This window comes from Miscanthus floridulus, chromosome 4, assembly GCF_019320115.1.
Source record: "Miscanthus floridulus cultivar M001 chromosome 4, ASM1932011v1, whole genome shotgun sequence".
NCBI classification, from domain to species: domain Eukaryota; kingdom Viridiplantae; phylum Streptophyta; class Magnoliopsida; order Poales; family Poaceae; genus Miscanthus; species Miscanthus floridulus.
The window spans coordinates 74,362,480-74,377,398 of record NC_089583.1 but is presented as its reverse complement, the minus strand read 5'-3'; positions in this window follow the sequence as shown (position 1 = coordinate 74,377,398).

Below are 14,919 nucleotides of genomic sequence, written 5' to 3'. Positions count from 1 at the left end.
AAGAGTACATCGCATTCCTTAATGGCATTGCACATGTTGTCTCATTAAAAACTTTATGTGAGAAACCTTCAAGTAAAAACTCACATAGGGAAAAAGAGTACAACATTTAACCATCTTGGTCATGTATTCTTCAGAATATTCTATTCTAGATGATAGATATTGATCTTCATGATCTATGCATAAACTTCAGTGTTTAGCAAATATGATCTACTTCATCTTTATAATTCTACTAGTGGTTTACATTCAAGGTAGATTCAATAAAAATATGCTCCCCCTCATAAAGCCAAATTTTAAACCTCATTGTTCAAACCACACTTTTCATAAATGTGTGCTTAATAATGGTATGCAGTACCACAATACTATATCTTTCAAAAAGTTGGCTTAATTTTTCTATGAATTATATGGGAATAAACAAGAATGCTTCATGCATAATAACCACTTATTAGTTGTGCAAAACAAATAAATTTTATTCTTCAAGGTAATAATCCTTTCAGGGGATTATAGGGGTAAATAAGTTTATATTCAATATTTTCTAAATAGTGTATCAAACTTATACTAGAGTTTAAATACTTATAATTCTTTTTAGTGGATTTTTTAAATTATATATTGAACAAATCTTCATGACTTTAATCATAAATTCAGGCTCGCATTTGGCATTTTAGGGGACAATTTATTTATCAAAATCATCATTATTCTTATACCTTCTATGGTATTTAGAGGATATCATCACTTCATTGCTAGCCTTTCAATATGCACTTTCTAAGTGTTTGTATGACACCTTCATGGTGTTTACGATTCCTCACTTTCTTTCTCTTGGGTCTATATTCACTTCAGGGATTAATGGTGTTTATTCAAGATTCAACCGGTAAATCTTTCATGGATTAAATCATTCAAGGATATTCTCATTCTTAGTGAACAACATTTCTATAGCACCCGGTTTTAAGAACAAAACCAGATACACACCATATGTGAGTCCAGAAAGTCAAATCTCACATATAGCTATAAATAAGGTTAATATCGAAAAACAATGCTCAATATATAACATACTTAGTATAAAGGATATAACCTTAGATAGCAAACAGCAGAAAGGTAACTCCGATCTTCGGGTGAAGACTCCAATTCCATAGGGACAACTGACTAGTTGATCACAAGCCTAATTCCTCCAAACTCTAGCAATCTAGTACCCATCCGGAATTTTCCAAAGATTTAAAATGTAAAGCAAGCGTAAGTACATGTCATACTCAACAAATATAACATGCGGTTCATGAGGCTCAAAAGGCTGACACTGGTTCAACTGCAATTAGCTTTTAATGAGTCATGATTTTAGCAATTGAGTAGCAACAAGTTTATTCACAGGCCCATATCAATACATGATCAGGTAAACATGAATAATGAATAGTATAAACAATAATCATTAGTGAGCATCTTCATCATCAGTATCATCAGTGTTCATCATCTATTCCATAAGGGTCCAAGGCTACTCGTGACCGTGAGCACGGCTGATATACCAGTTTTATACTCTGTAGAGGTTGTACACTTTCACTGTGAGTCATGATTTACCCTTTTGCCCGAGGTGATTAGCCTCTTGACCCACTACCAAAGAAGGTCGGTATGGTTCACTATGAAGCCTTTCAAAGGTTCGTCTAACAAGTTAGGGCTATTAGATTCACTCGGCAAATAGATGTAGAGCCCCCATTCCCGATAGTAGAATGACGCGCAGCCTATACACAAGGAGACAGAGACCGCACTATACCAGATTCGGCAAGCCATTCTTACGCCAATAGAGGTAACCACTAACAAGCTAGAAAAGGTCCTCATACTGAGCTAAAGCCAGAGCTATGTAGCCCTCACAGTTGTACTATAAGTCCCGAATATTCGCTTACAGATAAGTCCTTAGTGAGAGGAATCTAGAGCACCCAAAAATAACCCAATGCTCTAGCCCCATTATTCCATGTTGCTAAAAAGCATCTTTTAATGTTTATTGCATATTCCATTAGTCATGTTACAAGATCATGGTCTTTAATTGAGCACTAACATCATACTACCCAATACAATACCCCATAGGTGACAAGGCACAAGGTACAAAGTACTAGAAAATCCTTAGTGACTGTCAAGGTAGACACATGCAGTATGAATTAAATGATTAAAGGAGTATAGAACAATAAGGAAGATCCCATGCTATACTTGCCTTAAACTCGTTTCCTTCTTCTAGTCTAAACCTTCAATAGAACTCCTTGATCAACACGTAAAGCTCATCGACTAGACATGATCATAAAGCACCACACAAGCATCTATACAATCATACATGAAGCAAACAATAGATCTAAATTAAAATAGTACACTAATCATAGAAAAATAAGTAAAAGAGTTTGAAACATGATTCTACGCATTGCTACGAACACACAGTCATGAGAGGCACGCTAATCGGAGCTATGGTTTGAAAGAAACGGCTACCGAAAGATCTACTCATAAGAGAAAATATAAAACTATAAGCTTCATGTGTTTTAACTATATAAAAGCTTATATAAATTGAATGAAGTCAAATTTAGATTTGAATTACAAAACTAAAGTAAAACAAATCATATTTTATTTATAAAATCCAGTTGCATAATTATTATTCAAGTTAGGAGTTAAACCATGAAATTCCAAAAATAGTGACATGATAAACATTGTTACTAATGCGTAGATCCTATTGTAATGAATCTAGCACAACTTAAACGGGTCAATTCGGAACTAAAACATAGAAGATATGAAATAAATAAGATTTCCTTTATTAAAATAATAGATTAAATCTAACCTCTAATTTAAAAAATTGAAAACATATCTAACAGTAGTATGAACATGTAGATTATGAAATTACAAACCTAACGCAAGTTGAACGGGTCAAATCGGAGTTAAAACAGAGAAAATATGGCCTACAGAAGGTACTGGCAATTTTGTAAATAGATGAAACTTAATTTTCAAATTAAAATAAATAAAATCTGATTTTTTAAATCTGGCCGAGGACTGCATATCCTATTTTGAAGAAAGACAGGGGCTCTTTTGAAAGAAACTAGGGACGGCAGGTTGATATCCAAATAATTATAAGGGCCTTTTTACAAATTTCGCAGCGAAGGGGTATCTTCTAATCGAGATCGTTGATCGTGGATCGGACGGCGCCTGACACTCGAGATATTACCCACCGGCCAGAACAGTAGCGCCGACGACAGCGACCATTGTCGGCGATGAGCAACTTACCATCGAGCATAGAAAATGGCCTACGGGCCACAGTTTGACGTGGGAGAAGCTCAGGAAGGTAGAGAGGGAAAGGGCAAACGAGGCTTGGGGTCAGGGATGACTGAGACAGCAATGGGGTGACACAGGACTCATCCATGCGGCTCGGCTACCTCAGCAAGTTCGTGAAGATGATTTAGAGCAAGAGATGGGGAAAACAAGTACTAGAAGACTTGTTACCACCACGCAAAGCCTCGGTAGGGGATCAGGGCGGTGGTGAAGTTGCGGAGGCATCTCGGCAGCATCAAGCTCCACACGGTGAGATCTAGGCGGTGGCGCTAGGCTAGCTCGGGGCAAGGGCGGCAACTACAGCACTCTAGGGTTGGGTACAGAGGTGGCGCGGGGTCCTAGCCCATATTTATGGGCATGAAGGAGCTTGCGGCGCACGACAAGGGCGGAGTCGGCGCGGCATGGGACTCTCTGCGGCGCCGATGAAGTCCAGTTCGGCGATGTGAGTAGAAAAGAGCACTAACGTGTGGACCTAGGGTGGCAGTGACTCTAGGCAGTGGAGAGAGGAGGTGCGGTTGACGTGGCCTACTGGGTCGGCCCATAGGTGGAGGCGTAGAAAGAAAGAACTGGGCCTACGGAGGAAAGGGAAAAGGAAAGCGGGCCGTAGGAAGAGGGAGAGGGAAATAGGCCGCAGGGGAAGAAAGGGGAAGGACTGGGCCTCGGGCAAAAAAGGAAAGAGGAAGTGTTTTCTATTTTCCAAATCCTTTTCCATTTTGTTTTCAAAACCAACTTCAAATGTAAACCAAATCAAATTTGAATAGGATTTCAAATACACTTTTCAATTCAAACAAAATGAGAAATTTTTCTAAGTTTTCCAAAAAAAAAATTTACAACTTTTTTTTAATTCTTTTATTATCAAATTCTCTTTTCTTTCTTTTCTTTTACTTCAAAACCATTTTTAATTTCATTTTCAAAAGCAATTCAAACCATTTTGAATCTTGATTCAAACCACCCAATCAATAAATCAAATGCGTCGACATGTATGCACAACCATGTTGCTACTCCTATGGTGAATTTTATGAAAAAATTTATTTCCTACATTTTCATGAGCACATAAAATACCAAAATAAATCATTTTTAAACCTAATTTCAAAATTGAAAATTTTGGGGTGTTATAATTTCTCTTTTATGAGATATATTCTCTACTTCATGAGATATTACTATGTGATATACATAATCAGATAGTGTCATTCACTATAAAGTCATTCTATGACTTTTATTCCTTCTAGAACATGCTCTTCATAAGACTTCAATATTCATTCAGGAATATATTCTACCTTAAACTTTTTTATACTTAGTATGAGATTTCAATATGTTGCAATTTATATCCTTCAGGAACTATATGGATCTTCATAATCTATTTATTAACTGCATATTTCATATTCATTAATTTTATTTGCTAGAGATATAGCAGAACATTTATTTCTTCTCAGTAGGAGATTCAACCTCAATTACTTTCTTCATTGACCCAATATAATCGCTACAAGCGAATTTGCCATGGACTTTGTTTTCTGGATCCGGGTTCTCATAAGAGAAACATTTGCAATTATAGAGGTAGCGTTGTCGACAACTATTATTTTCTTCCAATATTCTCATAATATGATATTATTCTATCTTATTGTCATTTCCCAAACAAGATATAATTTATTGTTCTACGTACCCAACACTATGATGCGCGCGCTTAGTGTGTTGGATTTCATCTTCATGATGACCCTCTTCATGAGGTACTTGACCTTCTTCATAGGGTGTTCTCTTCACGAGAATGGAGGAGTTTGTTCTTATTTTATTTAATAAGTATACACTAAACAAGAATCCACAGGCGTCCCCATAAATTTTAGCTTGATAGTATACAACATTTAGTTTATTACTAGTAAACACAACTTCTAGTTTGTAACTTCAAGTTACTCCTCTCATTTTTCTAAAATATCTTATATATGCTCCGCTTCATGCTTCACAAGAGCATTAATCAAACTATTGTTTGATTTAGTACGTGATACTATTCCTGCTTCAAGCTTCAAGGAATATTTTACTCTGTAGGTTATTTTCCTTGAGTGAAAATAATATTTGGTATTCAACATAGGCTTTCTCTCCCTCTAATACCAATATTAGATCTTTAATAGCATACTTTGAAAGATATCCCCTATCATGGGCTTAAAATAATTCAGATTCGTGTATCTCCAACTATAAGTGGAGGCCCATTCATGTATGTTATGATGTAGTTTATGGGGAATATTCATGCACATATTTTAACATAGGGGTTATTATTCACTAAATGCAGCGAGCTAGAATACATAAAGTGCACTTAAGAATGTTCAGTATTTCTACAAACTCAGGGATGTTCCCCCCTGATTTGCACATATCATAGTTTAGAAAATTATTTCATTGTCTAGCTTCTTTATTGTTTACATAAAAAATCGATCCAATTACTCATACATAAAAAATAGACCATATACTTCAAATGTATAAAATACGTAACATTCAAAATCACATGGAATTTCTTCTAGAAATTTCTAATTGCCATTAATGCAAAAGTCCTGAAATGTCTTTTCTTCAAAAATCCCAAATCATCTAAGTGTATTATCCACCATCTTAATTCCACAATTATTCATCACATTAATTGGGTCACTTCTCTTTCAGATTAACCGACTCCCCTGATCTTAGGCTACTTGGCCATAGACCAATGTATTGTTTATGCATGCAACACATTGAAAACAAAATATTTCTTAGTTTAACAAGAGCTAGCGTGCTAGCTAGCCAATTTAATTATGAGGGGAAAAGGTAGTAGCTACAAGCTACGAATATAGCTTTTATGCTAATATTCATGCAGGAGTAGAGAGTTGCAGCTCAATGAGAGCACAACATAGTGATACAAATTCATGTGTAATGTGGAATGTTGATATTCAATCCAACGCAATAGATAACAACAAAATACAAAGCTACAAGCTTACTTGCAATTAGTGTAATGTAGAGAAAGTTAATTCGGCCAAAAGGGATACGGCTAGGACTTCAAGTTCTGATACAAGCACTTAAAGATAGATTTAGGAAGGCTATGCCTATTAAATATATATTACCCATATTTTCTTATGCATTTACCCAAAATTCCTCCCTCTTTTCATGCCATAATTACATCAAGTAGTAATAAGCTTCGTGCATCTATGAATAATTATTTTAAATGTTTCATAGAATTCAATCATACTTCTAATATTTAATGGTTTTGACATGAAATTCACATATCCAGTATATTATTTAGTGTACAACAATAGATTCATGGTAAGACATAAACTTTTAATTTCTAGGCTGAAGTATTAAGTACTTAGTTTATGGATTATACTATTTCTTGGCTAAAATGATCCTTCTAATATCAGTTTATATGCCAGTATAGTTCAATTGTTCATGTGCTTCTAGGAAATTTAATTTTTCTTCTACTTGCATGGTAGCAGTGCACAAAAAACTATAACATTCGTAGTTAATTAAGGCTTCTTTATGGATAAATCATTGCAAACTTATTTAGATAGGCAAAAATAGACAATTATTTATATGCGAAACATATAAAACTTATTTATTCCATGCAAGATTGACACATATTACTGCAAGTAAGAATTGCAACTAAGAATATATAAATGCTTGAAAGGATCTAACAATGCCTAAAGGGGGGTGAATAGGCATATCTAAAAATTTACTACAAATGTTAAGTTCAAATCTGTCAGTCAATGTTGGAAGTCCCGGCGTTTGGGTCGAAACTCCCAACGTTCTCAGAAGTTCCAGCGCAAACGTTAGCAGTTCCAAAGCCTACATGAACTATAAAAGCAATGCCAAATTTAACTTTGTGGATAAATAATCTTACAACCTCACTCCCTAATGGTTTGGTGAAGATGTTGTGTCACTCCCTTGACGTCGTAATGCCTCCAAACCGTAGATCGAGTCTAAACCCTAAAATAAAGTTTGGGAGAGAAAAAGACAAACACATACAAGTAATCTCTAGCAATCACAACAACAAGCACATGGGACACAAGGATTTATCCCGAGGTTCGGCAACCCCACTAAGGAGCTCCTACGTCCTCGTTGTTGAGGTGACCACCAAGGTCAGAGTCTTTTCCATCTCCTTGCCTCTCTCAAAGCGACCACAAAGGTCACTTGAGCTTTCCACTAAGAAATCAAAGGGTGATACAAATTTCCCAAGGCTCTTCCACAAGATGGAAGCTCTTGGGTAACGCCTAGCTGGCTAGGAGCAAAGCCCCAAGAGTAATAGACGCAAAATCAACCAGCTCGACGAAGAAATCAAGTGCTCAAGCTTTCCAAAGTGATGCTCTCACTTAATCCACTTTCCTTTCACTCAAAACCCTAAGGAAATCAAAGATTAAAGCAAAGGGGGAAGGAGAGGGGTGCTTTAGTTGCTTGGGAGGAGTTTAGCATGAAGTGGGTCAGCTATGAAATGAGTCCGTAATGGTTAGAAGTAAAGAGAGGGTTATTTATACCCCAAGTAAAAATCTAACCGTTCAGATCTATGTCGAAAGTTCTGATGCAGATCTTAGGACTTCTGACAATAACAGAAAGGACTATTCACATAGGGTCAGAAGTCCGTGCGTGCAAGTTAATGTTGGAACTCCTATCAAACGTCGGGTCTTCCGACATGTGCAGTTAAATAGTTAGTGAAGCTCCAGGTGTTGGGACTCCCGACAAGCTCCAGGACTTCCGACAGTCAGAAGTTCCGACATACATTAGGACTTCCAACGAGCACATATAGCTAGACAGTCAGAACCACCGATGTCAAGACTCCTAGCTTGGGTCGGGCCTTTCGATGTCCACAGTCACCACATAGGCTAACTGACTGGGAGTCAGCACTTCCGGCATGAGTCGTGACTTCCGACTGTCGGGAGTTCTGGCTTACGTCGGGACTTCCAACACTGACAGTCATAGAAAAATAATCTACGTGCTCGTGGAGTGCTAGAGTGTCTCTCTTTTGATTTAATTATTATGCTTGAGCACTCTATCTTCCTTAGACCAACTAAATTTGCATCCCTCTTTATAGTGCGGCGGATCCTAAACTCAAAAGCAAAAATAAAACCTTTGGAGAGCGCTTTGAGTTTGTCCACCTTTACAACTTCAAAAATTGAGGGATACCATTTCATCTTTATCAACTCTTTGATTCTTTCATGGGACTAATAGCTGCAACATATCTCATTAAGATCACATTAGTCCCAAATTTGGATGTCATCAATACACCAAAACCCACATAGGGGGCAAATGCACTTTTGATCTCCCCCTTTTTGGTAATTGATGACAACCAACTTAGGCTTTTTATAAAAATGAAAGAATGTAAAGCTTTTGAACCCCAAAATTTATAAAGAGCTCCCCTTGATGTATGCATGAATTTGGATATCAATTAGAATCATCTATACATGATTTTCATACCTCAAGACAAAAGCTCCCCCTAAATTTTGCAATCCGTGGGGTGCAACAAGTGTGTGTGAACAAATATATAACCATGAAAAGAAAATGCAATATGACATGTTATTTCACACAACAAATAAAAGAATACGATGGCTAAGATTTCAAAGTAGAAATTTGAAGCAACACATGGCCATCAACATACAAGCACCATCACAAGTAGAGACAAGCACAAGTTAATAAGCTAGATAGATAATCATGACTTGTCCTACAATCATTCATCACAAACATATATAGATATTTGTCCATCACAAAGTGGCCACCACACGACAAAGTGCTTACATGCTAAGGGTTTTTAAAAGTCTCCAAACAAAATAACCAACTAACTTATTACAAGATATCAATGCCTAACACTGCCCCTTTGTCAACAAGTGCCAAAAGGGGTAGGCCGCATGAAAAAAAGCAACTACTCATCCTCATAGTCATCATCCGCATCTTGGTCACCGTCCATACCACCATCGTCGTCTTCATCATCATCCTCCTCTATGTATTCCTCATCTTCTTCAGTCGCCTTCCCCTTGCCATGGTCGGAGCACAAAGCAGGCTAGAACCGCGAGTGGGCGGGGGGGGGCGACGTGGCAGCGGCGGCGGCCATGAGGAGCAGTGAGAGCGGTGTGAGGAGATGCAATGTTGGTGTTCTTGAACTCTGTCCTGTTGTCACTTCTAACTCTCTTGATTTTGACATCAAACTCATTTTGGGCTCTTTTTGCAAACTTCTTGAAGATACCTTGGACTTCGCTCTTTTCACGCAAAAAGAATACCCAAGTGAAATGAGAATAATCATCAACAATTACAAAACCATATTTGTTACCACCAATGCTTATGTAAGCGATGGGTCCAAATATGTCCATGTGAAGCAACTCCAATGGCCTTTCGGTTGTCACAACATTCTTGATGGGATGTTTAGCTCCAACTTGTTTTCCCGCTTGGCATGCGCTACAAATCCTATCTTTCTCAAAAGAAACATTTGTTAGTCCAAGGATGTATTTGCCCTTTTGAAGTTTGGCCAAGTTCCTCATCCCAACATGAGCAAGTCGGCAATGCCATAACCAACCCATGCTAGATTTTGCCATTAAACAAGTCTCGGGATTTACTCTATTTGATGTGAAATCAACTAGATAGAGTTTCCCTTTTAAATGACCCTTAAATGCAATAGAGGAATCCTCCCTTCTATAGACTTCCACACCCTTATCCGTAAAGAGACAATTATAACCCATCTCACAAAGTTGTGAAATGGACAACAAATTGTATCTCAACAAATTCACAAGTAAAACATTGAAAATGGAATTATTATTTGATATAGCAATTTTACCCAAACCGAGGACTTCTCCTTTTCCATCATCACCAAACACAATATTTCCACTTTGATCATGACTTGGTTGAAATGATGTTAACATATCCTTTTCTCCGGTCATATGATTGGTGCATCCACTATCCAACACCCAACTTATTCCACCAGAGGAATATTCCTACAAAGACAAATTAAGCTTTTGTTTTAGGTACCCAAAAAGATTTGGGTCCTAGGGGGTTAGTCACATAAAACTTGGGCACCCAAACACTCCTCATAATTTCCTTTCTCTTTTGGGCACCAACATACTTAACCACAATCTTGCCATCCTTGCCCCAACAACACATATAGTCACTAGCATAGCACCGTGGAAGTGGTGCTTGTGGCTTGGGGACATCGGATTGCTTTGTCTTGATTGTCTTGGTACTTGTAGGTTGGATCTTTGGAATGTAGACCGTGTTGTTGGCCTTGCATATAAGCTCATCAAGAGCAACCCCCTTGTTGAACTTCACACAAGGCACACCATTGATCATGTTCCTTCCATTGGCCTTTCCATCATACCTATTGTAGCCAATGCCTTCCTTGATTGATGGATGCCTTGATGACTTATATATAGTCTTGTTAGATTTCTCTTGACACTTGCACCCATTCTTCAATATCATCTTAAACCTATGAATCTCCTTGTCTTTCTTCTCTAACTCAACAAGGTTAGTTGTATATGCATTCACATCAATTTTATAGCATCTTTTACAACCAACACTAGTGGAGACATTCGAGTCTTCGGTTGCCTTAGGAGAAGTTGAAGTCCTAGCCCAAAGAGTACTATAGTTTGACTCAAGATTTCAGTATTTTTCTTCCAAGCTTGTGAGGCTTTCTTGAGCTATACTCTTCTCATTCTTAAGGCTAGCTACTTGATCATTAACCGAGGAGTGTTCCTTAGTCAATTTCCCAATTGAATTATTAGCTAAAGACAATTCTACGGTTAACTTCTTAACTTTTATCTTTTCCTCGGCGATAGATGCTTCAAGTGCAAGGTTTTTCTCTCTCTCTTGAGTAATTATATCTCCTTGCATCTCTAAGCATCTATCCCTCTTCTCGAATTTCTTCATTAGCATTTTTATTTTAGTGAAGGCCTTTTTACCAAATTTCTTTATCATAGTTGCTTCAATTTCTTCTATGTTCTCATCACAACTATCATTTTCATCACTAGAGGAAATGGGTGTAGTATGTACCTTCTCTCCTTTTGCCATGAGGCAAGTTGGAGTGTAGTAGTCGTTGTCGATGAGGTTGGAGAAGAGCTTCGGTGGTGAAGATAGGTTGGGGAAGAGTTTTGCTGGTGAAGTTGAGTTGGGGAAGATCATGGTCGGTGAAGAAGAGTGGTGGATAGCGATGTTTGCAGCTCCCTCCTTCTTCTCATCATCACTTGAGTCACTATCACTTGACTCCCATTCTTCCCCAAGATGAGCTTCACCTCTCTTCTTGCCTTTGTTCTTCTTGTCTTCATCCTTGTCATGCTTGTGCTTCTTTTTCTTATTAGGACAATCGGCTATGAAGTGACCGGTTTGACCACATCCATAGCAAAATCTCTTTTTGAACCTTCTCTTTCCATCACCATAGGTCTTGCGGTTGCTTTTCTTCTTCATAAACTTTCTAAGATTTCTAATCACAAGTGCAACCTTCGTATCTGAATCTTCTTCTCCACTTGAGGAATCATCCTTCACTTTCTTCTTCTTTTCTTGACTTAAACCTTGATCTTGATGTTGTTGAGTTGCTTTAAGGGCTGCACTCTTGTTGAATCCCATTGCATTAGGATTTTGATTATGAGCATTGATTGCATCTTCATCTAGACACTCATGATGCTTGAGTTTTGAAAGAACTTCTTGAGGTGTCATCTCATCATAATCGGGCATTTCCATGATCACGGATGCTAGCATGTTGTTCTTGGCTCTATAGGTTCTCAACATCTTTCTAGCAACCTTGTTGTCATCCCATTCGATGCTTATAAGAGCTCTTATGCGGTTGACCAATGCCATGAGCCTATCAAACATGGATTGTGTTGTTTCATTTTGCAAGAATACAAATATTTCCAATTCACCATGAAGTAACTCTATGTTGCCTTTTCTCACACTTTTATCTCCTTCAAATTATACTTTCAAAGTATCCCAAATTTGTTTTGCGCTTTCCATTCCATTCACTTTCCTAAACTCATCCGGAGCTAGGCTTGACACAAGCAATGCTACGGCTTGTGCATTTTGATGGAGGTTATGCACTTCTTCCAGAGTTATCTCTCTATCTTCATCAGTAGGAATCATCACACCAACATCCACAACTTCCCAAAGCCTTGCAGCAATGAGATGTATCTTCATCTTGTAAGACCAATTGGTGTATCTTGTTCCATCAAAGTGAGGTGGATTGCCAATGTTAACGGATGGAGTATGTAGTGTTGAATCACTTATGAGTTGTCCATAGTCAAAACTCATGTTTGAATATATTCCCTTTCCATGACCATGCTCACTGGCTCTAATATCACTAGCGGCATCTTTGTTTGCTTCATTTTTGTCACTAGTATCATTCTTGCCACTTATTGCATCATCAACCTTCTTGCTCAATTCTTCCTTCATCTTGCTCATCTCGTCTTGCATCTTTTTCATTTCATCTTGAAAGAGCTTGGCTTGAGCACTCATCAACTATTCGGCTATTTTCTTGGCCATTTCGGCGGCAACGGCTTACATCTTGTCAGACTCCGACATTGTTTCTTCTCACACGGTGAAGCGCAAACAGAAGACCTTGCTCTGATACCAATTGAAAGAATCTAAAAATGCCTAGAGGGAGGGTGAATAGGCGTATCTAAAAATTTACTACAAATGCTAAGTTCAAATCTGTCAGTTAATGTCGAAAGTCCCAGCGTTTGGGTCAGAACTCCCGACGTTGTCAGAAGTTCTAGCACAAACGTCAACAGTTTCGACGCCTACGTGAACTACAAAAGCAGTGCCAAATTTAACTTTGTGGATAAATAATCTTACAACCTCACTCCCTAGTGGTTTGGTGAAGATGTTGGGTCACTACCTTGACGTCGTAATGCCTCCAAACCGTAGATCGAGTCCAAACCCTAAAATGAAGTTTGGGAGAGAAAAAGACAAACACATACAAGTAATCTCTAGCAATCACAACAACAAGCACACGGGACACAAGGATTTATCCTGAGGTTCGGCAACCTAACTAAGGAGCTCCTACGTCCTCGTTGTTGAGGTGACCACCAAGGTCGGAGTCTTTTCCACCTCTTTGCCTCTCTCAAAGCGACCACAAAGGTCACTTGAGCTTTCCACTAAGAAATCAAAGGGTGATACAAACTTCCCAAGGCTCTTCCACAAGATGGAAGCTCTTGGGCAACGCCTAGCTAGCTAGGGGCAAAGCCCTAAGAGTAATAGACGCAAAATTAACCGGCTCGACGAAGAAATCAAGTGCTCAAGCTTTCCAAAGTGATGCTCTCACTTAATCCACTCTCATTTCACTCAAAACCCTAAGGGAATCAAAGATTAGAGCAAAGGGGGAAGGAGAGGGGTGCTTTAGTTGCTTGGGAGCTGTTTATCTACGTCGGAAGTTCCGACGCAGATCTCAAGACTTCCGACGATAACAGAAAGGACTGTTCACACAGGGTCAGAAGTCTGCGCATGCAAGTTAATGTCGAAACTCCTGGCAAACGTTGGGACTTCCGACATGCGTAGTTAAATAGCCAGTGAAGCTCCAGGTGTTGGGACTCCAGACAAGCTCTGGGACTTCTGACGGTCGGAAGTTTCGATGTATGTTGGGACTTCCGACGAGCACAGACAGTCAGAACCACCGATGCTGGGACTCCTGGCTTGGGTCGAGACTTCCGACGTCCACGGTCACCGCGCAGGCTAAGTGACTGGGAGTCAGCACTTCCGGCAAGAGTCGTGACTTTCGACTATCAGGAGTTCTAGTTTACGTCGGGACTTCCGACACTGACAGTCATAGAAAAATAATCTACGTGCTCATGGAGTGCTACAGTGTCTCTCTTTTGATTTAATTATTATGCTTGAGCACTCTATCTTCCTCAGACCAACTAAATTTACATCCCTCTTTATAGTGCGGTGGATCCTAAACTCAAAAGCAAAAATAAAACCTTTGGAGAGCACTCTAAGTTCGTCCACCTTTACAATTTCAAAAATTGAGGGATACCATTTCATCTTTATCAACTCTTTGATTCTTTCATGGGACTAATAGCTGCAACGTATCTCATTAAGATCACATTAGTCCCTAATTTGGATGTCATCGATACACCAAAACCCACATAGGGGGCAAATGCACTTTCAATGCTTCATATTAGTCTTCAAGCTAATAAAGTAACCATTAACTCTTCTATGAGTTTACATAATCCACTTAATTCAACGGGAACTAAAACTTAAAGCACCATCACCACTACTACTAATACTTCAGGATAGTAAGTTTAAAGACATACAATTCTATAAGCACATGGCTAAGCTCTTCTTCACGAGAACCTTTAAATATTCTAATTCTTATCCATTTTTACATGTCTTAGCTTCTATGCTTAACATTTACCAGCTTCATGCATGCTCTAGTTCATAGTTATGATATGTAATCATGATCCATCTAGGAGTACAACATATACAGGTCATATATCCTGATTCATAATACCGTCTAAAAATTCTAACTCAATATCTACTTGATGTCGAGTAATTCTGGATGACAAATTTGAATACTTCTAGTGCTCAATGCTCTCGGTCTTCTATTTCAAGAAATATTTCTTCTAGAATTAGACAAAGTCTTATTTATCGTCTCGTCTTCTATGACTTTTAATCACAAAGCTTCAAGCTGATTGTATTTGTTTATAGAGCAACATTATATCTCATATGGTCATA